General features: G+C 37.7%; 1 protein-coding gene and 1 pseudogene across 5 annotated transcripts in view; one reads left to right on the top strand and one right to left on the bottom strand.

Moving 5' to 3' along the window:
- PDS5B (PDS5 cohesin associated factor B) overlaps positions 1–26753 on the top strand; it is a 196883-nt gene that overhangs the window by 17359 nt on the left and 152771 nt on the right. The window lies entirely within an intron of this gene.
- On the bottom strand, positions 11731–14058 carry LOC149746874 (small ribosomal subunit protein eS6 pseudogene; annotated as a pseudogene).

Raw genomic sequence — 26753 nt, 5'->3', positions numbered from 1 at the left:
TTGTTGGACATAGATTCTGGTTGACTTAAAGGTTCTTAATTGTCTTCTGGTCTCCTTTGCGTCTTTAATTTTCAGCACTTTGATGTGTTCTTTTTTCTTCTTTTTTTTTTTGTTATTCTGCTTATAGTTGAGCTCATTGGATTTGCAGATTGGTTTTTTCACCAATTTTTAGCCATTTTTCAAAATGCTTTTTCTGCTCCATTCTCTCTTCTCCTTCTGAGATTCTTGTTCTTTTCCTTAAAAATGTAATATAGGTCTGTGAGTTTGTTATTTTTAATTTTTTTTCTCAATCTTTTGCCCTCAGTTCTTCAGATTGAATAATTTCTACTGATTTGTCTTCAAGGTCACTGATTCTTTTTTATTTTGCTTCTAATATGCTGTCAAGCCCATTCCCCACCCCCCCATTTATTTATTTACTTATTTTCCAGTTTCATTGAGATATAATTGATAAGCAACATTGTATAAGTTTAAGGTGTATAGTGTGATGATCTGATACATGTATGTACTGTTAAATGATTACTGCAATAAGGTGGGTTAACACATCTGTCATCTCACACAGTTAACATTACTTTGTGTGTGTGGTGAGAATATTTAAGATTTACTCTCTTAGCAGCTTTTAAGTACACAATACAGTATTGTTAACTATAGTTACCATGCTGTACACTAGAGTCCCAGAACTTAATTTATCTTATAACTGAAAGTTTATGCTCTTTAACAAAAATCTCCCCATTCCCCCCCACCCCCCTCAGCCCTTGTCCACTCTCTGTTTATATGAGTTCAACTTTTTAGATTCCATATATAAGTGAGATCATACAGCATTTATCTTTCTCTGATTTATTTCACTTAGCATAATGTCCTCAAGGTTCATCCATGTTGTTGCAAATGACAGTATCTCCTTTATCGTGGCGAATATTCTCTTGAATATTATATCTTGTTTATTCATTCATCCATTGATGGATATTTAGGTTGTTTCCATGTCTTGGCTGTTGTGAGTAATGTTGCAGTGAACATGGTGGTGCAGATATCTCTACGCCCACTTTGAAATAACATACTCTTCAGTTCTAGTATTTCATTTTTTAACTATTTCCATTTATCTGCTGAGATTCCCCATTGTGACCATGTTTCCCATTAAGTCCTTGAACAAATTTATAGTAGCTTCTTTAAAGTCTTTGCTTGTTAATTTCTTCCTTTGAATTATTTCATTGTTTTTTTCCATTTATTGTTTTATTTTCATCCTTGACAGTAGGTCACACTTCCCTGCTGCTTTTCATGTCTAGAAAATTTTATTTGTAGAGTGGACATTGTGGGTGATATATCTCTAAATTCTCTTTATCGTCTTCTGATGAGTATAGTTAAATAACTGGTTGATCACCTTGAACTTGTGGAGGCTTGGTCTTTAAGATGGGTCTGTAGAAAGCCTGAGGTGTTTTTTTAAGCCCTTGTAGCTTGGACAGGCTCATGTCTCCTCTACAGTGGGCAGCAGCTGAGATCGCTGATGAGTTCTTGTAGATTTCCAGTTGTTGCTTTCCATTGAGCTCCTTGAAATCTTCCCTGAGCATACTCACCTCAGGGCTCAGTGAAGAATTCGAAGGAGTTTATATTAGTTTTTGAGGCTTCTGCTGCTGTGACTCACTCCTTTCCTGAATTTGTCCTCTATTTCTAGCCACTTTGTGGCCATGAACTTAATAAAACTGCAACTTTCTGCTTGAATTCTAGTAGCCCATGCTATTGCAGACTAGGAATGCCCTCAGGGGAAAAGCTGTGTAAATTTGAACCTTTTCCAGTGTACTTCCCTTCTTTCACTGGTCAGATTTCCAATTTCTTCCTGCTGTTGATGGTTTGTTCTGCCTTCAAGCCATTCTTAAAAGTGTTTTATCCACAGCTTTTATTTGTTTTTTATAATTGCTATCTGTGGAAGCATTAATTTAATGAGTTGACAAAAACTACTCCACCATTATTAGAACTCTTCAGGCTGATTTTCATTCATTTCAAACTGGCCCTTTAAGTACAGTTGCTAACTTAACACACACCTTGTGTCAGGATTACACATTTTTAGAATAAGACAGAACTCTATATTTTCTTTTTAAAAATTTTTGAATTTTATTTATGTTTTTATACAGCAGTTTCGTTAGCTATCAATTTTGCGGTATGCGGGCCTCTCACTGTTGTGGCCTCTCCTGTTGAGGAGCACAGGCTCCGGACGCGGAGGCTCAGCGGCCATGGCTCATGGGCCCAGCTGCTCCGCGGCATGTGGAATCTTCCCGGACCAGGGCACGAACCCGTGTCCCCTGCATCGGCAGGCGGACTCTCAACCACTGCGCCACCAGGGAAGCCCTAGACATCAATTTTGTACACATCAATGTATACAGGTCAATCCCAATCTCCCAATTCATTACAACACCACCACCCCGCCCCCCCCCCACGGCTTTCCCCCCTTAGTGTCCATACGTTTGTTCTTTACATCTGTCTCAATTTCTGCCCTGCAAACTGGTTCATCTGTACCATTTTTCTAGGTTTCACATATATGCGTTAATATATGATATTTGTTTTTCTATTTCTGACTTAACTTCACTCTGTATGGCAGTCTGTAAATCCATCCACTCTCAACAAATGACCCAATTTCGTTCCTTTTTATGGCTGAGTAATATTCCATTGTATATATGTACTACAACTTCTTTATCCATTCATCTGTCGATGTGCGTTTAGGTTGCTTCCATGACCTGGCTATTGTAAATAGTGCTGCAGTGAACATTGGGGTGCATGTGTCTTTTTGAATTATGGTTTTCTCTGGTTATATGCCTAGTAATAAGATTGCTGGATCATATGATAATTCTATTTTTAGTTTTTTAAGGGATTTCCATACTGTTCTCCATAGTGGTTGTATCAGTTTACATTCCCACCAACAGTGCAAGAGGGTTCCCTTTTCTCCACACTCTCTCCAGCATTTGTTGTTTGTAGATTTTTTGATGATGGCCATTCTAACTGGTGTGCAGTGATACCTCATTGTAGTTTTGATTTGCATTTCTCTAATAATTAGTGATGTTGAGCAACTTTTCATGTGCTTCTTGGCCATCTGTATGTCTTCTTTGGAGAAATGTCTATTTAGATCTTCTGCCCATTTTTGGATTGGGTTGTTTATTTTTCAATATTGAGCTGCATGAGCTGTTTATATATTTTGGAGATTAATCCTTTGTTGATTCATTTGCAAATATTTTCTCCCATTCTGAGGGTTGTCTTTTCGTCTTGATTATGGTTTCCTTTGCTGTGCAAAAGCTTTGAAGTTTTATTAGGTCCCATTTGTTTATTTTTGTTTTAATTTCCATTACTCTAGGAGGTGGATCTAAAAAGATCTTGCTGTGATGTATGTCAAAGAGTGTTCTTCCTATGTTTTCCTCTAAGTTTTATAGTGTCCAGTCTTACATTTATGTCTCGAATCCATATTGAGTTTATTTCTGTGTATGGTGTTAGGGAGTGTTCTAATTTCATTCTTTTACATGTAGCTGTCCAGTTTTCCCAGCACCACTTATTGAAGAGACTGTCTTTTCTTCATTGTATATCCTTGCCTTCTTTGTAATAGATTAGTTGACCTTAGGTTTGTGGGTTTACCTCTGGGATTTCTATCTTGTTCCATTGATCTGTGTTTCTGTTTTTATGCCAGTACCATATTGTCTTGATTTCTGTAGCTTTGTAGTATAGTCTGAAGTCAGGGAGTCTGATTCCTCCAGCTCCGTTTTTTTCCCTCAAGACTGCTTGGGCTGTTCGGGGTCTTCTGTGTCTCCATACAAAGTTTGAGATTTTTTGTTGAGATTTTTTGTTCTAGTTCTGTAAAAAATGCCATTGGTAATTTGATAGGGATTGCATTGAATCTGTAGATTGCTTTGGGTAGTATAGTCATTTTCACAATATTGATTTTTCCGATCCAAGAACATGGTATATCTCTCCATCTGTTGGTATCATCTTTAATTTCTTTCATCAGTGTCTTATAGTTTTCTGCATACAGGTCTTTTGTCTCCTTGGTTAGGTTTATTCCTAGGTATTTTATTCTTCTTGTTGCAGTGGTAAATGGGAGTGTTTCCTTAGTTTCTCTTTCAGAGTTTTCATCATTAGTGTATAGGAATGCAAGAGATTTCTGTGCATTAGTTTTGTATCCTGCAACTTTACCAAATTCATTGATTAACTCTAGTAGTTTTCTGATGGCTTCTTTAGGATTCTCTATGTGTAGTATCATGTCATCTGCAAACAGTGACAGTTTCACTTCTTCCAGTTTGTATTACTTTTATTTCTTTTTCTTCTCTGATTGCCATGGCTAGGACTTCCAAAACTATGTTGAATAATAGTGGTGAGAGTGGACATCCTTGTCTTGCTCCTGATCTTAGAGGAAATGCTTTCAGTTTTTCACCATTGAGAATGATGTTTCCTGTGGGTTTGTCATATATGGCCTTTATTATGTTGAGGTAGGTTCACTCTATGCCCACGTTCTGTAGGGTTTTTATGATAAATGGGTGTTGAATTTTGTCAAAAGCTTTTTCTGCATCTGTTGAGGTCATATGGTTTTTATTCTTCAGTTTGTTAATATGGTGTGTCACATTGATTTATTTGCACATATTGAAGAATGCTTGCATCCCTGGGATAAATCCTACTTGATCATGGTGTATGATCCTTTTAATGTGTTGCTGGATTCTGTTGGCTAGTATTTTGTTGAGGATTTTTGCATCTATATTTATCAGTGATATTGGTCTGTAATTTTCTTTTTTTGTAGTATTTTTGTCTGGTTTTGGTATCAGGGTGATGGTGGCCTCATAGAATGAGTATGGGAGTGTTCCTTCCTCCACAGTTTTTTGAAAGAGTTTGAGAAAGATGGGTGTTAGCTCTTCTCTAAATGTTTGATAGAATTCACCTCTGATGCCATCTGGTCCTGGACTTCTGTTTGTTGGAAGATTTTTAATCACAGTTTCAATTTCATTACTTGTGGTTGGTCTGTTCATATTTTCTATTTCTTCCTTGTTCAGTCCTGGAAGGTTATACCTTTCTACGAATTTGTCCATTTCTTCCAGGTTGTCTATTTTATTGGCATAGAGTTGCTTGTAGTAGTCTCTTAGGATGCTTTGTATTTCTGTGGTGTCTGTTGTAACTTCTCCTTTTTTGTTTCTAGTTTTATTGGTTTGAGTACTCTCTCTTTCTTGATGAGTCTGACTAATGATTTATCAATTTTGTTTATCTTTTCAAAGAACCAGCTTTTAGTTTTATTGATCTTTGCTACTGTTTTCTTTGTTTCTATTTCATTTATTTCTGCCCTGGTCTTTATGATTTCTTTCCTTCTGCTAACTTTGGGTTTTGTTTGTTCTTCTTTCTTTAGTTCCTTTAGGTGTAAGGTTAGATTATTTATTGGAGATTTTTCTTGTTTCTTGAGGTGGGCTTGCATAGCTATAAACTTCCCTTTTAGAACTGCTTTGCTGCATCCCATAGGTTTTGGATCGTCATAATTTCATTGTCATTTGTTCCAGGTATTTTTTGATTTCCTCTTTGATTTCTTTACTGATCTCTTGGCTATTTAGTAACATTGTTTAGCCTCCATCTGTTTGTGTTTTTTGCGTTTTTTCCCATGTAATTCATTTCTAATCTCATAGCATTGTGGTCAGAAAAGATGCTTGATATGATTTCAATTTTCTTAAATTTACTGAGGCTTGATTTGTGACCCAAGATGTGATCTGTCCTGGAGAACGTTCCATGCGCCCTTGAGAAGGAAGTGTAATCTGCTGTTTTTGGGTGGAATGTCCTATGAATATCCGTTAAATCTATTTGGTCTGTTGTGTCATTTAAAGCTTCTGTTTCCTTATTTATTTTCATTTTGGATGATCTGTCCATTGGTGTAAGTGAGGTATTAAAGTCCCCCACTATTACTGTGTTACTCTAGATTTCCTCTCTTATAGCTGTTAGCAGTTGCCTTATGTATTGAGGTGCTCCTGTGTTGGTTGCATATATATTTATAATTGTTATATCTTCTTCTTGATTTGATCCCTTGATCATTATGTAGTGTCCTTCCTTGCCTCTTGTAACATTCTTTGTTTTAAAGTTTATTTTATCTAATGTTTGTATTGCTACTCCAGCTTTCTTTTGATTTCCATTTGCATGGAATATCTTTTTCCATTCCCTCACTTTCAGTCTGTATGTGTCCTTAGGTCTGAAGTGGGTCTGTTGTAGACAGCATATCTATGGGTCTTGTTTTTGTATCCATTCAGCAAGCCTGTGTCTTTTGGTTGGAACATTTAATCCATTCACGTTTAAGGTAGTTATCAATATGTATGTTCCTGTGACCATTTTCTTAAATGTTTTGCATTTGTTTTTGTAGGTCCTTTTCTCGTCTTGTGTTTCCCACTTAGAGAAGTTCCTTTAGCACTTGCTGTAGAGCTGGTTTGGTGGTGCTGAATTCTCTTAGCTTTTGCTTGTCTGTAAAGCTTGTCTGTAAAGCTTTTGATTTCTCCATCGGACCTGGTAGGTAGAGCGACTGTTGCTCTTGTGGGCAGAGCTCAGTAAACTTTAATCTGATTGACTGATGATGGGTGGGGCTGGGTTCCCTCCCTGTCAGTTGTTTTGCCTGAGGCAGCCCAACACTGGAGTCTACCTGGGCTGTTTGGTGGGGCTAATGGCAGACTCTGGGAGGGCTCACACCAAGGAGTACTTCCCAGAACTTCTGCTGCCAGTGTCCTTGTCCCCATGGTGAGCCACAGCCACCACCCGCCTCTACAGGAGACCCTCCAACACTAGCAGGTACGTCTGGTTCAGTCTCCCCTGGGGTCACTGCTCCTTCCCCTGGGTCCTGATGTGCACACTACTTTGTGTGTGCCCTCCAAGAGTGGAGTCTCTGTTTTCCCCAGTTCTGTCGAAGTCCTGCAATCACATCCCTCTAGTCTTCAAAGTCTGATTCACTAGGAATTCCTCCTCCCGTTGCTGGACCTCCAGGTTGGGAAGCCTGACGTGGGGCTCAGAACCTTCAGTCCAGTGGGTGGACTTCTGTGGTATAAGTGTTCTCCAGTCTGTGAGTCACCCACCCAGCAGTTATGGGATTTGATTTTGCTGTGATTGTGCCCCCCCTACCATCTCATTGTGGCTTCTCCTTTGTCTTTGGTTGTGAGATATCTTTTCTGATGAGTTCCAGTGTCTTCCTGTTGATGATTGTCCAGCAGCTAGTTGTGATTCTGGTGTTCTCACAAGAGGGAGTGAGAGCATGTCCTTCTACTCCGCCATCTTTGTTCAGGGCCCCAGAAACTCCCTGTTAATTCAATTACGTATATTTGATTTAAGTAGGTAATTATTTAGTGAAAAGCCTAGAGTTAAAGAATGCTTATAAAGATTGGTGAAAGGGATAGCCATATTTCTACTGCCGTTTCTTTTCCCCTTTATTAGCGCCAGCCTCTGATAGATAGCAGTGAGACACATGCGACCAGGTAATACTGGAAGAAAATGTTGTTTTTCACCTGTCTTTGACTTTTACTTTTCTTGGTATTTCTACTCTATGGAAAAAAGTAGTAAAATGTAAATGTTTGTCTCAGCTGCTTCTGGCTCAAAATTCATTTTCATGATAGGCCTATTGGACATCTGTTTATGTTTAAATGGTTATCTAGGACGAGCTCTGGTCCTCTAGGACGAGCTCTGGTCCGGGGGACCTTTTGGAATCATTCTACAAAAATTTGACTTTATGGCTCTGACTTTTAAGCAAAATATATTTAAAAAGAAAGTGTGTCCAAGAGGGAACTGGATGCGTTGATTGTAAAGATGGCACATACATCTAATAAATTGATTGTCTTGTGCGCTTAGCGTAAGTCTAAGGTTAACATTAATATGGTCTAATATAGTCTATATTTTAAGATGTATTGATTTTTAATTGTTCTCTTGAAATCGAACAAGGTTATTTTGTTGTTTTAATGTAAATATAATTTAGTAAGAGACAGATTTTAAAATTTGTACTGGCTTCTATAGAAAGTAAGTGCAGGGCTTCCCTGGGGGTGCAGTGGTTCAGAATCTGCCTGCCAATGCAGGGGACACGGGTTTGAGCCCTGGTCCGGAAAGATCCCACATGCCGTGGAGCAACTAAGCCCGTGTGCCACACTACTGAGCCTGTGCTCTAGAGCCTGTGAGCCACAACTACTTAGCCCACATGCCACAAGTACTGAAGTCTTTGTGCCTAGAGCCCTTGCTCTGCAACAAGAGAAGCCACTGCAATGAGAAGCCTGCACACTGCAACATAGCCCCCACTCACAGCAACCAGAGAAAGCCCGGGCACAGCAACGAAGACCCAACGCAGCAGAAAACAAATCAATAAAAATAAATAAATTTAGAAAGTAAGTGTGTTCAAACCTAACATACTTCAGGTAAATCCTTAAATATTTTTGCTGATGGAAGGTAAATGAGGTATATTATAACCCGAATATGTGCTATTTGACTTTTTTTTTCTTGTATGAACTTATTTATTTTTGGCTGCATTGGGTCTTCGTTGCTGTGTGCAGGCTTTCTCTAGTTGCGGCGAGTGGGGGCTACTTTTCATTGCAGTGCGTAGACGTCTCATTGCAGTGGCTTCTCTTGTTGCGGAACCGAGGCTCTAGACGCGTGGGCTTCAGTAGCTGTTGCTCGAAGCCTCTAGAACGCAGGCTCAGTAGTTGTGGCATATGGGCTTAGTTGCTCCGCAGCATGTGGGCTTTTCCCGGACCAGGGCTCAAACCCATGTCTGCTGCATTGGCAGGTGGATTCTTAACCACTGCGCCACCAGGGAAGCCCCTGAGTTTTTATCTTTAATTTAGTGTTATAAGAAGTAGATAAGAGGCATGTGGATACCTTTAGCCCTTTCTACAGTAGTCTAACTCTAAATAACATTTCTGTCTTTGTCAGTTAGCGTTTGATTAGAGAAGTAAGATTATTGTGATTGGTTTTTACCAATTGTAGGATCTAGTTATACACACCTGAATCTGCTGCTAGGCTTGAAGTTAGCAGGGCTAGTAGTTGGAAAGGGAACATGGACATGAAGCAGGGGGAGGAAGGTTCGACTGGAACCTGCAAAGAACTTTTGGAACTTTTAGCAATAAGTTAGAACCTATGAGCCCAAACTTGAACTTTCATGGCTCTCACTGCTTCCACACCTGCAACCTTGATGATGTAGGTAACCTTCAACCTTGATGATGTAGGTAATCTGCAGTAGGTGTGGCACACCTCACCGTGGAGCTGCACACAAACCTGCCCCAGTATTATTTGGAAAAGCAAAGGTGGAGATCTGACAGGAGCTGAATGAGCTGTAGGCTCAATTGCTGCCCCATGCCAATGAGCCCAAAGTTCCATGACACTGTGTGATTACTGCAGTAACACCTGACTTTAGGTTTACATTCTGAACCTGGTGGCTGCTTCACTTTTGTCTTCTAATCTCATGGGAATTTTTTTTTTTTTTTTTTTTTTTCTTTTTGAGGCCAACCCTAACCCACAACCATGCAGGGAATGAATCGTGTTTGGGAAAGTGTAGTTGCAACCCGGCTAAGCTAAAAAGCCATCACAGACCATCACTTGTCACCACGGCACCAGTGCACACCTCTTTTTTATCATATTTACCTTATAAATAAAGACAATTACAAAAGTATACTTTTGGTGAACATAATGCAGCTATCCTTTGTTCACCTGATAACATACAAATGCCCTCCTTAAGAGAGGATACAAAATCCCTTTATCCATAGGTGGGTTAATTTTTTTTCTACCTGTGTCTAGGTACCAATTTTTTTTCTACCTATGTCACATTTTCTACTTAATATCCTGTAACTTAAATATGGAGATATGAGATTAGCTACTATCAGATGGTTGTAGAAAGGGAGATAAGAAATAAGTTGGTTAATATATATACAAATTTTTTATATCATAAAAGGAAAAAGTACTCATTAGAATTTTTATTTCTGCAACTAGTCATGTGGTTGTAGTTGCTGTCTATAATTATCTTCTGCTGTCATTCCACAGTCCCTCTGTTCTTGGCAATACCTCAGCTGGTTGTGGTTTCTTGCCTGATGGGGTGACCTAAATCTTCATTCCTTAAGGGTCTGGGTCATTAGCAGTCCTGCCTGGATTGTTTCCACTGACTTTAATCACAGTACATGGAAATACTAAGTGGCCTCCTAGGGGAACTCCTGCATTCCAGACATACTTTCTGTTAGCCCCTCTTGTGTGGTAGCAACCTGACTTCCCCTTGATTGTGAGATGAGAACCCTAGTCGATTCTGTAACCCCCTTCTTTGTCTGTTGATTCATTGGCACGAATAACCCAAAGTGGCTGGGTGGCAGTCTCAATTTCCAGTTTAATGGAATCGTTTTCTGCATCCCTTGGTGGAAACTAAGATCTTCCAAAGGGACTATATGGGCATAGATGGATATAGGTGGGTAAGTGATGTGGTGTGTTGTATGTGTCAGTGAATTGGGAAGCAAAGTAAATCTGTTTAGAGTGAGAATGAGTTAATACAAATTAATATAGTACATTTCATGATACTTGTGGAGTTAGTAGGATACCCTATATGAAATATTTACTTTGAAAGAAGTGTAAATATATTCAGAACGTGCATATAGTTTTTTCGTTTTTATTATCCCATATTTAATAATGGGCAGGTGGTTGGTAGCAGTTGAGTTTGAATCTATGTGTTTTTTTGTTTGTTTTTTTGGCCACACGGCATGTGGGATCTTAGTTCCCCGACCAGGGATCGAACCTACGCCCCCTGCATTGGAAGCGTGGAGTCTTAACCACTGGACCGCCAGTAAAGTCCCAAGTTTTGAATTTAGATCTGATATACTTCTTGGATTTTTTGTTTACCTAAAGGAGGAAATAAGAATTACATTTACTATTTTGAGTTTTTATAAGTTAATTTTAAAGAATATAGAAGAGTGAACATAAATGACTTCATTTTCACAAATGAAAATACTACAGTAACATTGCTTGTCATATCTACTCTGAAACTAGAAGGAGGGTGAGCCTGGAGTCAGACCACCTGGCTTTAAATTCCAGCTCTTCTGCTTACCATGAATTTCTGTTAACTATGGCTTTGTAACAACAGCCCCTCCCCCACCGCCCCCGCAATTTCAGTGGCTTAAATGAGTGTGTGTTATTACTCATGAATCTGTAGATCACGTGGATGGTTCTGATCACCTGGGCTAGATTTGGCAGATTTCATCTAGGATAGCTCATAACATCGGTGGTCACCTGGCAGATTGTTGGGAAGCTGGCTAGTCTATGGTGGCTTCTCACATTTCTGGCTGTTGGCTGACTCTCTGCTGGATGATGGAGGGTGACCGAGGCGCTCATCATTTATCAGGCAAGTCTGGACTTCTTCACATGGTGGTGGCAGGATTCTTAGAGAGGTAGTAGAAACAAGCAAGGTCTCTTGAGGTCTACATTTGGAACTGGCACAACATCACTTCTGCCACGTTCTGTTGGTTCAAGGCAAGTCATGAGGCCAGACAAGATTCAAGATGTGGGGAAATGAGCTCTACCTCTTGATGGGAGGAGCTGCAGTGTCACATTGCTAGGGGTGTAGGTACTAGGAGGGGTGGAGAATTGGGGCCATTGTATAAGCATTTTACCATACAACATGATGATGCACAAGTCTCTTCATCCCTTTGAATCTGTTTCGTAACCTGTAAAAATGGCTAGGAGAGTAACGATTCTTTTTGAGACAATTTTGAAGATTAGGTAAAATAAACTGTAAAGTGTCTCTGGTAGTGCCTTAATATATGCCAATATGTGCTCAGTAAATGTTTATTATTATTACTTGTAATGATTAGGTGTTCTATATTCATGACTAAAATACTCATAATAATCCTGTGATGCTGTCATTATTTCCTTCTTATAGCTGAGGAGACAGACTGAATTGCTTAAGTTACCAGTATGCCAAGGTTGGTGGTAGACCCAACGTTGAGCCAAGGTTTTTTGTTTTTGCTTTGAAAACCTAATACTGGCCTTTGAGAGCCAGTACAGTGGTAAAACATGGGGGCTCTGGAACTGTTAGAGTCCTTGTCCCAGACCTTACTAGGCTTTCAGGCTTGGACACATTACTTAACCTCTTTGTGCCTCACTTTTTAGGAAAGGAGATTGCTTACATCCCACCATTGTTGGTGAGGATTAAATGAATTAATATACATTGTTTAGAACTACAAGCACAGGCTAGGTAGGTACTCTATATGTTATTCCTTTTCTTCTTCTTACTACACTATGCTGCCTTTAGTCCAAACCTTTAAAAGCCTTTCTTATTGAAAATATTAAATGAGGCTGAAGTTATCACCCTTTTCTTTTTAGAGCCATCTAATTTTTTCATGAAGTAGTATTAATCTTTATGGTTAGTTTCCTAATATAGTAATTATGGATTTTACTGATGTGAATTGGTTATATGGGGACATTTCAATTTGAGGAAAAACTATTCCATGGTACTTTGGTTTTTTTCTCCATCTCCTTTCTGAGCTTTTCTTGCACAGTGTCATTCATTTCTGTGGCTTCTGTTTAATGTTGGTTACTCTCAAATCAGCATCTGAAGTTTGACCTCACTCCTGAGTTTCATTCCTTAATTGGTTTTTCATTTTTCTCTCTCCAGTTAGTTATTAAATTTACTATTTCTGTTATCTCTCACACTCTTTTCCTTTATGCTTATTGCTTTTGGTTTAGTGCAAATTCTTCTCATTTTTTTTTTTTATATCTGACCTTATTTATTTGTTACTCTTAGAACATCTTATTTTTGACTGGACTCAGAGGTAGAAGCTTTCAGAGAGGACAGCCTCCCTTTCTTGGTAGTCTCTTCCTGGCATTTTTCTTTGGCCTCCTTCATTCTCTTGGCTAAAGGTTTAGCATATTCTGCAGCCTTTCTTTATTTTTCTTGATACACTGTTCCTTCAGAGCAATATGCTGATGTTTGTGTTGCAGAACACGTGGAATAACAAACACTGAATCTTGTGTGCCTTGGTCTTAGGTTACTTACCCTCTTTGTTTAGGGGCTTTCTCACAACACACTGGTGGACATGATCTTCTCTAGAGAGATTGAAAAGTTTGTGAATTTTAGTGATTTTGGTCCCAAGTCGGCGAGGCGCAGTAGTATCAGTGACTTCAGGAATATCCTTCTCTCCCTTTTTTTTTTTTTTTTTTTTTTTTAAAATAATGACCAAGTTGAAAGCACTTAGACTGGTGTCCACAATGCAAGCCTGAACAGATTTGCACTTTCTTTCTCCAGTCTTCCTTGGTCTGTAACTGGACTGCCCCTTAGTAGCAGATGGACACAGCCATAGGTGAAGACACCCTGATTCATGGGAAACCTTGTTTGTCATTCCCACCAATGATTCTGACCGCATAACACTTCCATTCTTTACCCAGAGCATTAGCAGCAACTTCTGTGGCCATACGCTTCTCATAAAAGGTACAAAGTTTGCATTCATCGTCCACTTCAGTGAGTTTCTGGCATCTAGTGGCTAGGAAAGAGATGTTCAGTTTCATCCTGAAGCAGCTGACCAGCTCTGAGGTTCTGCAAAAAAAGAGCTCATCATTTTTTTCTTAAATTAGTTTAGAAGCCTCCTAATCAGTCTCTTAACTCCGTTCTTACCTTTTCCCAATCCATTCTCCAGGGACTGTCAAGATAGTTTATGTAAAAAACATTTGATCATTTTATTCGTTTGGTTAAAATGTTAACTTCACATTGCTTGCAAGAAAAAATAAAGTTGAGCGTTCAGGGCTCTTGATGAATCTGTCTCTGCTTCCCTCTCCAGCAGAATCTTTAGTTACTTTGCAACAGAATTTCTGACTTCTGCTGTGTGAAATCATCCAGGACTGTTATATTCTCTTGCATGTCTGTGCATCTGCGTGTGCTTTTAATTTCACGTGAAATCCTCTGCGTATGTTTGTTCTGTTGGCACACTTCGCACATCTTTTTAAAGATTTAGCTTGTGTGATTTTTCAGGGAAGGTTTCCTTATCCCTACTACATACTTTCAGACTCCTGATTCTTCCCTGGATTGGTATATGATTTATTATAGCTTTTATCCCATTGGTGTTTTTTTTTTTTTTTTTTTTTTTTGAGGTACGCGGGCCTCTCACTGCTGTGGCCTCTCCCGTTGCGGAGCACAGGCTCTGGACGCGCAGGCTCAGCGGCCATGGCTCACGGGCCCAGCCGCTCCGCGACATGTGGGATCTTCCCAGACCGGGGCACGAACCCATGTCCCCTGCATCGGCAGGCGGACTCTCAACCCCTGCGCCACCAGGGAAGCCCCCCCATTGGTGTTTTTAAACATCCTTTTTTGGATATAATTCACATACAATACAGTTCACTACTTTAGTGTACAGCTCAGTGGTTTAGTATATTTAGAGCCGTGCATCTGTTACCACAGTCAATTTTAGAACATTTCATTATCCCGCAAAGAAACCCACACCTTTTAGCCAACACCCCCTAACGTCTCATCTCCCTTCCCCTCCCCTCTGCAACCACTAATCTGCTTTCTGTCTCTATAGATCTGCCTATTCTGTACATTTCATATTAGTGGAATCATTAAATATTTGGTCCCTTGTAATTGGTGTCTTTAACTTAATGTTGTCAAAGTTCATCTGTGTTGCGGTATATGTCAGTACTTCATTTCTTGTTATTGCCAAATATTCCATTATATGGCTAGACTATATTTTATCCATTCATTAGTTGATGGGTATTTGGGTTGTTTTCACTTTAGCTATTATGAGTAATACTATAATGAGCATTCGTGTAAAAGCTTATGTGCAGACGTGTTTTTATTTCTGTTGGATCATATGTTAACTTGGTTTAACTGTTTGAGGAAAAGCCAAAGCTACAGCACCATTTTACATTCCTGCCATCAGTGTATGAAGGTTTTAATTTCTCTACATCCTTGCCCACACTTGTTATTGTCTGTCTTTTTGATTATAGCCATCCTAGTGGGTGTGAGCTGGTATCTCATTGTGGTTTTGATTTGCATTTCCTGATGGTTAATGATGTTGAGCAACTTTTCATGTATGTATTAACCACTTGTGTATCTTTGGAAAACTATTCAGATCCTTTGTCCATTTTAAAATTGAGTTGTGATAGTTCTTTGTATACTCTAGATACAAGCCCCTTAGCAGATACGTATATGATTTACATAAATTTTCTCCCATTCTGTTGGTAGCTGTTACACTTTATTGATGTTACCCTTTGAAGCGCGAACGTTTTTTGTTTTTGTTATAAATCCCCACTTATCCTTGTTGTATTCAGAGTTGAGCCCAGTCTCTCTCCTCTGTTGCTATAGTCTTGACACTTAAAGGGGTCCAGAATAACCTATCATGGCATAAAAATTATTTTGAGAAGAAGGCATTTGAGTTCCTGAAATCTCTTATCTGCCTAAAAGCATAGCTTCCCCAAAGAACTCAATTGTCATAAATACCCTTCCTGGAGCAGCCATGGAAGACTGACTCTTATCACTGGAGATGAGAAGTCTCCACACCACACCTAAACAGACATTGTCACAAAACTTCCCTGTCTCCCATTTGTTCTTGTCAGGGCCCATTTATCTTTTCAAAAAGTCATTTGTTTTCCTATCAATGCCCATCTCCTATTAAGATGCCATATAAGCCTCAGATTGTAAATGTCTCCTTGAGTCACATTTTTCTGTGAACTCCTATACATACATACATGAATAAAAATCTGTCTTTTGCTAATTTCTTGTATAGGAGGAAAACATCTGTTTCCTCTATCCATCCTAAATTCATTGGCTGGGACCCTACAAATTAGACTGACAAAAGAGCAATCAATGCATTTTTAGAGACCTGACAAGGCGAAGGAAAAGGACATTGAGTTTCTAAGGGTGGCAAACTGTGGAAAGTTAAATATATGGGGAATTAATGGAAGATAAGGGCTACTTAGTAAAGTTAAAATGTTTAAAAAATTGAGACTTCCCTGGCGGTCCAGTGGTTGGGACTTCGCCTTACAGTGCAGGGGGTGCAGGTCCAATCCCTGGTCAGGGAGCTAGGATCCCACATACCTTGTAGCCAAAAGAACAAAACATAAAACAGAAGCAATATTGTAACAAATTCAATAAAGACTTTAAAAATGGTCCACATCAAAAAAATCTTTAAAAAATTGAGATATGATTGATGTATACCATATTAGTTTCTGGTGTACAACATAATGATTTGGTATTTGTATATATTGTGAAATGATCACCACAATAAGTCTAGTTATAGTTAACATCTATCACCACACCTACACATTTTTTTTTTTATGGAAATAACTTTTTTTTTTTTTGTGGTACGCGGGCCTCTCACTGTTGTGGCCTCTCCCGTTGCAGAGCACAGGCTCCGGACACACAGGCTCAGCGGCCATGGCTCACGGGCCCAGCTGCTCGCGGCATGTGGGATCTTCCCGGACCAGGGCATGAACCCGTGTCCCCTGCATCGGCAGGCGGACTCTCAACCACTGCGCCACCAGGGAAGCCCTGGAAAGAACTTTTTAAGATTTACTCTCTTAGCAAATTTCAAATATACAATGCAGTATTATTAATTATAGTCACCATGCTGCACTTACATCCCCATGACTTATTTTATAACTGGAAGTTTGTACTTTTTGACCACGTTCACCCATTTTGCCCACCTCACCCTCCAGCTCTGGCAGCCACCAGTATAATTTGTTCCCTCTATCTGTGAATTCAGTTTTTTGTTTTGTTTAGATTCCACATATAAGTGAGATCATATAGTATTTGTCTTTCTCTCTCTGACTTATTTCACTTAGCATAATGCCCTCCAGTTCCATCTGTGTTGTTGCAAATGGCAGGATTTCCTTCTTTCATTTAATGGCTGAATAATATTCTATTGGAATTAAATTTGGAATTGAATTCCAGCTTTGTCAATTACAGGAGTTATGACCTGTGGGCTATGGACATGTTGCTTCTATTAATCCTTTATAAGCATGAACCTCATATATTTCAGGGTTGCTAGAAAGATGAGTAACACCAAGTATTGAATACGTAAAAGTAATTTATGTAGTTCCTGGCAAATAGATGCTCAATGAATGTTAGTTTTATTCTTTCATTTACTATGTAGTAAATACAATAATTTGGCAATCTAGAAGTAGCCTTTTGTTTTCAAAATACTATTTTCATAATGTACTTGCCTGCAGCCAAAGACTTCCTTAGTAGTTACATCTTGAGTTCTAGAAATATTTCAAAGTGCTAAGCTAGAACTGGCAATTACTTTTTTTATTTAAAATTTATATTTGAAAAATACAAATGGAGGTCATGCTATATGTATTGTTTTGCCTTTTCAATTTAATGATATATTTTGGACTTTGATCTGGGTCAGCACATAAATTGCATCATCACGTTTAGTTTTGTATGTTTATACCAAAAATTGCTTAACTTTACTGTTGTAGGACATGTAATTTTACATACTTTTCTGTCACACTCGTCTCTGCATGTAAATATATTAAAAAAAAATGTAGCCCATGTTGCCATTGCCTGGTATCTTGGGGTTCAAACTGGCATGTGGAGAAGACAGAGTCAAGGACCTGGGATAGAATTAGAGTCAAGAGCAGTAATGGAACCATACCAAAAGCCTTCTCTACTTTGGGATTACTGTTTATTTCCCCAAGACAATAAACTCTTTTTTGTTGTTGAATGTAGTTGGACTAGGAAATTTTGTTCCTTGACACTTCACGAATCCAAATGGATACTGTGAGCACTCTTTTTTTTTTTTTTAAATTAATTAATTAATTTATTTTTGGCTGCGTTGGGTCTTTGTTGCTACGTGCAGGCTTTCTCTAGTTGCAGCGAGCGGGGGCTACTCTTCGTTGCGCTGTACGGGCTTCTCATTGTGGTGGCTTCTCTTGTTGCGGAGCACGGGCTCTAGGCACACGGGCTTCAGTGGTTGTGGCGCGAGGGCTCATTAGTAGTGGTGCCCAAGGGCTTAGTTGCTCTGCAGCATGTGGGATCTTCCCGGACCAGGGCATTGGCAGACGGATTCTTAACCACTGCACCACTAGGGAAGTCCCTGTGAGCACTCTTATCTTGCACTTGTCTAAGTGGAAATGCTCTCGTGTTTTGTAACTAAGTTTAATTATTTGCTCTTTACTTCTGAAAGGTACTGTTCATTATATTAAAGAATCTCTCCTCTTTTCCTGATTTGTTCTAAGAGAGATTTATATAAATCAGGAATAGGGAGTAGTTTAATTTAGATGATCTTGTGCTTTTTTTTTCTTTTGCCTGTCAATATAATTCATTCATTAATAGATTCTCTGACGTTGAGAGTCTTTGCAGAGAGAACTCATTTGCAAGAGAGAGATTGTACATTAGTGAGAAGTGAAATCATGTGAATTTTTTTTTTTTCGCGGTACGCGGGCCTCTCACTGCTGTGGCTTCTCCCGTTGCGGAGCACAGCCTCCGGACGCGCAGGCTCAGCGGCCATGGCTTATGGACCTAGCCGCTCCGCAGCATGTGGGATCTTCCCGGACCGGGGCACGAACCCATGTCGCCTGCATTGGCAGGCGGACTCTCAACCACTGCGCCACCAGGGAATCCCTCATGTGCATATTTATTATTTGTCTCAGCTAAAACAAATTCGTGATCTATGGTTGAACCACCTGTGTATCAATACCTCTGGCTTGGAGAATTGGCATATCCCCATCAGCTTAAATCTGTTTTACTGTAAACCATGTATTTACTCTTCAGGGAGATGGAGTTATTCTGATTATCTAGGGCAGTTAGGGCCTATTTAATGGAGTTAGATATTACTGCTACCCTAAATTCATTGCAGCTCCATTATCAAAGAGGGGTGTAATGGTTGTAGGGGAGGCAGGCACATACCCACATTGTTTTGGGTATCTTGACAGTGTGAAAATATGAGATAAGTAAGAGGTATAAATATCTGAAAGGAAGGGACCAATGTGGCAAACAGTGTGGTTAGCTTCTTTCTTGCAAATGGAGCTCAGGTTTGTTACATGTGCTTGGGAGGAGGCTGGTCCCTAGTGAACCACAAGGGTTAAATAAGAGTAGTTTAAACCAACTATGGCAGTTTCATTTCCCTTGCTAGCATCTGGTTTAATAATGGTGTTATTACCTGTTTCAATGTTTGCTAGTTCATTGTGTGAAAATCCTTCCTTATTGTGGTCTTAATTTTTATTTTTCTCATTACAAAGGAGAGAGGGGACAACTTGTCAAACGTTTAATGGATATTTATTCGTCTTTTGTAATGCACCTGATAGTGACACTTTTTTTCTGTTTGGTTGTGTGTTTCTTCCCTATTTGTACGTGTGTATATTCTGATTACTAACTTTAAAAAAAAGTTGAGTTGTAAATACCTTCTCCCATATTGAGATACTAATTTTAATGTAGTAAAGGTTATTAATCTTTTATTTCACGGTTTATTTTTTTATTTATATTTAGTTTGGTTTAAGAAATCTTTCCAGACTTGGGTAATAAAAAATGTCTCTTGTTTTAAACCTTTGTCTTTCATTTCATTTCACTGGGGATGCTTTTGTTTTTTTTCATCAGTAGTGGGGTAGGGATTGAAATCCATTTTTTCCTTTATGAATATTCAGATTCCTTTGTTAAAGAGTCCGTCTTTTCTGCATTGATCTGCAAAACTAACTCTATCACAATCAAGTTACCATATGTGTGTAGGTCTATTTTTAGACTCATTTCTATTCCATGATCTATATGTCTGTCCTCACTGTAATAACTTATGCTTTCTCTTAGGGCAAATTCCTCCCCACTTCATTTTTCATGTGTGTTTTAGCTTTTTGCACATCTGAATAATTTTAAAATCTGGTGCTAAGGTCTTTCAGGTGCTCTGTTGACTTATTTATCTATAAGATACTTTGGGGGAGAACTGCTGTCTTTATGATATGAACATAGTATATCTTTGTAAGTATTTAGATTTTATATAATGTTTTTTAGTAAGGTGTTACAGTTTTTCATCATATAGGTCTTAAACATGTTTGGTTAGATCTTTAAAATGTACCTTGAAATTTTTTTTTTATTTTACGTTTTCAGTTGCTTTGGCTGGTGTATGGAAATGCAGTAGATTTTTGCATACTAATCTGCCTACCTTATTAAGCTTTTTGTTTCCCAATATTTTGCTGTTTATGAGTTTCTACATAGCAAATTATATCACCTGCAAATAATGAGACTGTAGTTTCTTTCTAATCCTTATACACTGATTTCCTTTTCTTAGTGTACTAGCTAGAATCTTCTGGTAAATATTAAAGAGCAGTAGTGGTAGTGGAATTATTATTATTTTTTGGCTTTAGAGGGAATACTTGATACGTTTCACCATTAAGAATGATGTTCGTTGTTGGTTTTTGGTAGATAACCTTTATTTAGGTAAGCGTATTTTCTTTTCTTGTATATTTAGCAAATGGGCATTGATTTCTGCATGTGTTGAGATAGTTTTCTTTCTTGCTTCAGTGTGTTGATGTGGTAGATGATGTTGATAGATTTTTCTGGTTATAAACCAACCTTGCGTTATTAGGATAAACCCAAGTTGGTCATAAGATAGCTACACTGTCCAATATAGAAGCCACTAGCCCCATGTGGCAGTTTAATTTTAATGAGAATTAAGCAAAATTAAAATCCAGTTTCTTAGGCATACCAACCACATTTCAAGTGTTAATTGTAGCTAGCGGCTATGATATTGGACAGTGCAAATTATAGAGTGTTTCCATTGCAGGAAGTTCTGTTGAGCAGTGCTGTGATATAGCTGTCTTTTAAGATACGTTGCTGGAGTTATGTGCTTAATCCATGTATGTATGTTTGCTTATGAGTCTTTGTAGTATTTTTTGATTTTCATGTCAGAGTTTTATTAGTTTCACAGAAAGATGGAAAATATTCTCTTTGTGTCTGTTTTCTGGAAGCTTTTGTATAAGATGGAACCATTCTGTTCTTTGAAAATTTGAAACAGCTCATTAAGCCTGATGTTTCGTTTGTGGGAAGATTTCAGTTTTCAGTTTCTTTAATGATTACTGGTATATTTAGATTTTTAAATTTCTTCTAGAATAAGGTTTTGTTATTTATGTTGTTTTTCTAGGAAATTATATCACCTGAGTTGCCAGATTTATTGGCATAAAGCAGGGGTCAGCAAACTATTGCCCACGGGCTGCCTGCCTCTTTTTGTAAATAAAGTTTTATTGGAATACAGCCACACCCATTCACATTGTCTGTGATTGCTTTAGTGATGTAAGTGCAGTTAGGAAATAAGGTATGAGCCATAAGCCAAAAGCATTTATTGTCTAGTCTTTTAAGAAAAAGTTTGCCAATCCTTGGCTTAAAGTATTTTTTATCATGCTTTTAATACCCATACTAATGTCTGTAGTTACATTCTTTTTTTATTCCCAATGTTAATTTTAAAAGTTTCTATTCTTGATCAGCCTTATCAGAAATTTGCCAATTTTTGGCTGTTTAGATGTATTCTCCTAATTAACTTCTGCTCTTTATTATTTTTTTCCTCTATTCTTTGGGTTCATTTTTGTTTTATTCTTATTTTCTTTTCCTGGCTCCTTAGGTTTCATGCTTAACTTCTTTATTTTAACCGTTTTTTTCTTTTCAGTATAAACATAAAAGGCTCTCAATTTTCCTTTCTATACTACTTTCCCTAATTACTACAAGTTTTGTATCTATTTTTTCTTACATCTCTGTTATAATTATTATTTGTGTGTTTTTACATTTCCTAACACATGGACATATTTATCTTTTTGTTTTCTACTGATTGATGACATTTTAGTGAGAATGATGTGGTCGGTGAGATTTGGATTCTTTTGAATTTGTTGTATGCCAGATCGTGCTTAATTTTTCTAAGTGTTATGTATTGCGCTTGAGAAGAATGTGTAAGGGTGCAGGGTTCTATAAACGACCAACAAGTCAAGCTTGTTAATTATCTTAAGTTTTCTATATCTTTGTTAATTTTTCTAGTGTATGTCAGTAGTGGAAAAGGTGTTAAAACTCTTTGTACTCTGTTCATGGATATATATACGTTTATCCCTGTGGTTTTATCAATTTTTGCTGTATTTTAATGTCATTTAATAGTTCATATAAATTTAAAATTACCTTCCTGGTGATTTCACGATTTTAATTATTTTGTGATGACTTCTTTATGATGATGTCTTATAACTCTTTATGTTTTAAAATCTGTTTGGTCTGATAATAATGTAGGTACCCACTTTTCTTTTTCTTGTAGTTTCCATTTTCTGTTTGCCCAACCTTTCCCTTTTCTTTGCTTGCTTTTATTTCTTTTTAAATATTTATTTTCATTTTACCACAATCCATTTCTTTTTCTTTATTTTGTATTAAAGTTTCTTTTAATTGAATAAACTTGATATGTAACATTGTGTAAGTCTGAGGTGTATAGCATATTACTTTGATACATTCATATACTGTAATATGATTGCTGAAGTAGTGGTACTAATCACATTGCATAATTATAGTACAACATTATTGTCTATATTATTCTGTGCATAGATCTATATGGCTTATTTACTACTTGTTACAAGTTTGTACCCCTGAACACCATTAGTCTTATCCCCCATTCTTTCTACCCCATGCATCCCCTGGTGGCCACCATGTTACTGTGTTTTTTATATGTTTAACTTTTTGGATTCCACTTATAAGTGATAACATGTCTTTCCCTGATTTACCTCACTTAGCGTAATGTGTTCAAGTTCCATCCATGTTGTCGCAATGGCGGGATAACCTCCTCTCTCATGGTTGAATAATATTCCTTTGTGTATATATACCACCTCTATTTTATCCATTTATCCATTGATGGCCTTTGGGGTTTTTTAATATCCTGGTTGTTGTGAATAATACTGTGATAAACATGAAAGTGCATGAATTTCATCAAAATCCTATTTTCATTTCCTTTGAGTATATACTCAGAAGTGTAATTGCTGGATTGTATGGTAGATCTATTTTTATTTTTTTTGAGGAACAGCCATGTTGTTTTTATTGAACAACCATGTTGTTTTCCATAGTGCTTGGACCAATTTACATTCCCACCAACAATTTATAAGAGTTCCATTTTCACCACATCTTTGCCAGCACTTGTCTCATGTCTTCTTGGTGATGGCCATTCTAACATGTGTGAGGGGATATCTCATTGTGGTATTGATTTGTATTTCCCTGGTGATTAGTGTGATGTCAAGCATCTCTTCATATGCCTGTTGGCCATTTTGATGTTCTTTTTGGGAAAATGTCTATTTCTTCTGCCCATTTTTTAATTGGATTTTTTGTTGTTGTTAAGTTCTTTATATTTTGTATATTAACTCATTATCCAATATATGGTTTGGGTAAATTTTCTCTCTGTACGTTTTTTGATTTTGCTGTTTCTTCTGCTGTGCAGAAGCTTTTGAGTTTGATGTAGTCCCATTTGTTGATTTTTGCTTTTGCTGTTTGTGTTTTTGGTGAAGTCTAAAAATTCATTGCCAAAACCAGGTGAGCTTCATCCCTACATTTTCTTCTAGAAGTTTAATGGTATCAGGTCTTGTGTTTGTCTTTGATCCACTTTGAGTTAATTTTTGTGAGTGGTGTTAGATTGAGGTCCAGTTTCTTTGTTCTGCATGTATTTCTCCAGTTTTTCCACCATCATTTGTTGAAGAGACTGTTCTTTCCCTATTGGGTATTTTCAGCTCCCTTGGTGAATATCTGTTGACCTTATGTGCTGGGATTTAATTCTGGGCTCATTATTCATTGGCTGATGTGTCTATTTTTGTGCTTGTATCATACTGTCTTTATTACTATGGCTTGTGGTATAGTTTGAAATCTGGAAGTGTGATATCTCTGGCTTTGTTCTTTTTTTCTCAGAATTGCTTTGGCTGTTTGGGATCTTTTGTGGGTCCCATAAATTTTAGGATTATTTCCTCTATTCCTATGAAGAATGGCCTTTTATTTGATGGGGATTGTGTTGAAACTGTAGATAGCTTTGGTTAGTGTGGCCATTTTAACGATGTTCTTTTGTTTCATGAGTGTGAGATATCTTTCCATTTATCTATGTCTTTAATTTCTTTTAGCAGTCTTGCGGTTTTCATTATACAAACCTTTCACTTCCTTGGTTTAATTAATTTGTAAATATTTTATTATTTTTGATGCTATGGTAACCTAGATAGTTTTCTTTCTTTTTCAAATGCTCCATCATTAGTGTAAAGGACTGCAACTGATTTCTGTATGTTGATTTTGTATTCTGCACTTTATTGAAATTGTTGACTAATTCCAACAGTTTTTTTATGGTTTTTTTTGTTTTTTTGGGATTCCATGTGTAAGATCATATCAGCAAATAGCAGCAGTTTTACTTTGTTTCTAATTTGGATGCCTTTTATTTGTTGGTCTTGTGCAACTGTTTTAGCTAGTACTTCTGGTAATATACTGATTAGGAGTGGTGAGAGTGGACATCCTTGTCTTGTTCTGGATCTTAGGGGAAACACTTTCAGTTTCTCTCCATTGACTATATGGCCTTTATGTTGAGGTATAGTCCTTCCATACCCAGTATGTTGGGGGTTTTCCTCATGAAAGAATTTTGCATTTTGTCAGTAATTTTTCTGCAAATATTGAGATGATCATGTGATTTTTGCCCTTTATTTTATTGATGTGATGTATTACACTTATTGATGTAAATACATTAAATCATTCTTTGCATACCAGGGATAAATCCCACTTGCTTATGGTGTAATACACCTTTGCATGTATTCTTGAATTTGGTTGCTAATATATTGTTGAGAATTTTTGCATCTCTATATTGATCAGGAATATTGGTCTATATATTATTTTCCTGTGGTATCCTTATCTGGTTTTGGTATCAAGGTAATGCTGGCTTCATAGAATGAGTTAGGACATTTTCCCTCCTCAGTATTTTGGAAGAGTTTGAGGAGGATTGGTGTTAATTCTTCAGTGAAGATGTCTGGTTCTGGAGTTTTCTGTATTGGGAGTTTTTTGTTTTTTTTTTTTGTGGTACGCGGGCCTCTCACTGTCGTGGCCTCTCCTGTTGCGAAGCACAGGCTCCAGACGCGCAGGCTCAGTGGCCATGGCTCACGGGCCCAGCCGCTCCACGGAATGTGGGATCTTCCTGGACCGGGGCATGAACCCGTGTCCCCTGCATCGGCAGGCGGACTCTGAACCACTGCGCCACCAGGGAAGCCCTGGGTCTTGTTATTTTATCCATCCAGCTATTATGTGTCTTTTGGTTGGTGAGGTCAGTTCATTTACGTTTAGGGTGATTATTGATATGTAAAGATTTACTATCTCCATTTTATGTTTTGCCTTCTGGTAATTTTGTCCTTCCATTTCCTTTCTGTTTTTGTCTACCCCTGTATGTAGTGGTTTTCCATGGCGATTTGCTCAGTCAACCCCCCCCCTTTCTTTTATGTTTTGTGTCTCTGCTCTAGATTTTTGCTTGGTGGTTACCATAAGGTTTACGTAACCCACTTCATAAGTAAATAGTCCTTTTTCTGTGGATAGCAACTTATTTTCACTCACCTATAAAGGTTTCAGCCTTTTACTCTTCCTTCTTTATAATTTTGATGTCACAAATTATCTTTTCATACTGTGATTTCATTACCAAGTTGTAGTAGCTATAGTTATTTTCAGTGTTCTTTTCCTTTAACCTTGATGCTATAATCAAGAGTTTTATATATTTTTGTAAAAAAAGTAAACATTTTCTAATTCTATTTATCACCTTAGAGTTTTGTGTACTTTTGTCTTTTTGTTTCAGTTTAAATTGCTCATCCCAACATTTCTCGTAAGGCAGGTCTGGTGGTGGTGAACTCACTTTTGTTTGTCTGGGAAAGCTTTTATGTCTTCTTCATATCTGAAAGGTAATTTTGCTGGATAGAGTATTCTTAGCTGGCAGTTTTAATGTTTCAATACTTTGTCATTCCATTCTCTCCTGGCCTGTGTAGTTTCTGTTGAAAAATCTGCTGATAGTTTAATTGGGGGCAGAGAGGGGGTTCCCGTCTTTTTTTTTTTCCCCTGGCTGCCCTTAAAGTTTTTTTATCATTGACTTGAGAATTTTAACATAATGTGTCTGGAGAAGGTCTTTTTGCATTGAGATAATAAGGTGGTGTATTAGTTTCATGGACTTCTTTTATCCGGTTCTTTCCCCAGGCTTGGGAAGTTCTCAGCTATTATTTCTCCAAACATAATTTCTATTACCTTCTCCTTCTGTTTTTCTGGTATACCCGTTAATCTTACATTGCTTCTCCTAATCGAGTCTGATAGTTCTGATACGGTTTCTTCAGTTTTTAAAAATCTTAGTTCCTTCTCCTCTTCACCTGAATTCTCTGTTCCTATCCTCAATGTCACTTATTCTCTCTTCATCTGATCTGCTTTATTTCCATTGCTTTCTAATGCATTCTTCATCTCATTTATTGAGCTCCAGAAGTTGTTTGGTTCTTTTTTTAGAATTTCAGTCTTTTTTGGTAATGTACTCCTGTTCATCAGTTTTATTCATCAAGTTGTTATATTGCTTTTTTTTTGCGTTTTCTTACAGCTTGTCAAATTTCTCCATAATAGCTGTTTTGAATATCAGTCAGATCACACTATTCCATCTATTTGTATTTGTTGCTGGAAGATTGTCACTCTTTTTGTGATACAGTGTTCCTTTGTTTTTTTCATAGTGTTTGATGACAAGTGTTTCTGTCGTTGCATTTGAAGTAGTGAACACCTTATTTAGGCAAGGCTTTGTTTATTTTTAGTCTAACAGTTCAGTAGGTTGGTAATTAGGAGTCTTTTGTTTTCTAGGTGGCACTATATA

Source organism: Delphinapterus leucas, chromosome 18 (assembly GCF_059928025.1).
Source record: "Delphinapterus leucas isolate spDelLeu-1000000601 "Yukka" chromosome 18, BTC_Dleu_Yukka2, whole genome shotgun sequence".
Lineage (NCBI taxonomy): Eukaryota > Metazoa > Chordata > Mammalia > Artiodactyla > Monodontidae > Delphinapterus > Delphinapterus leucas.
Note: the sequence above shows the minus strand (reverse complement) of the source record. Positions and strands in the feature narration are given on the sequence as shown.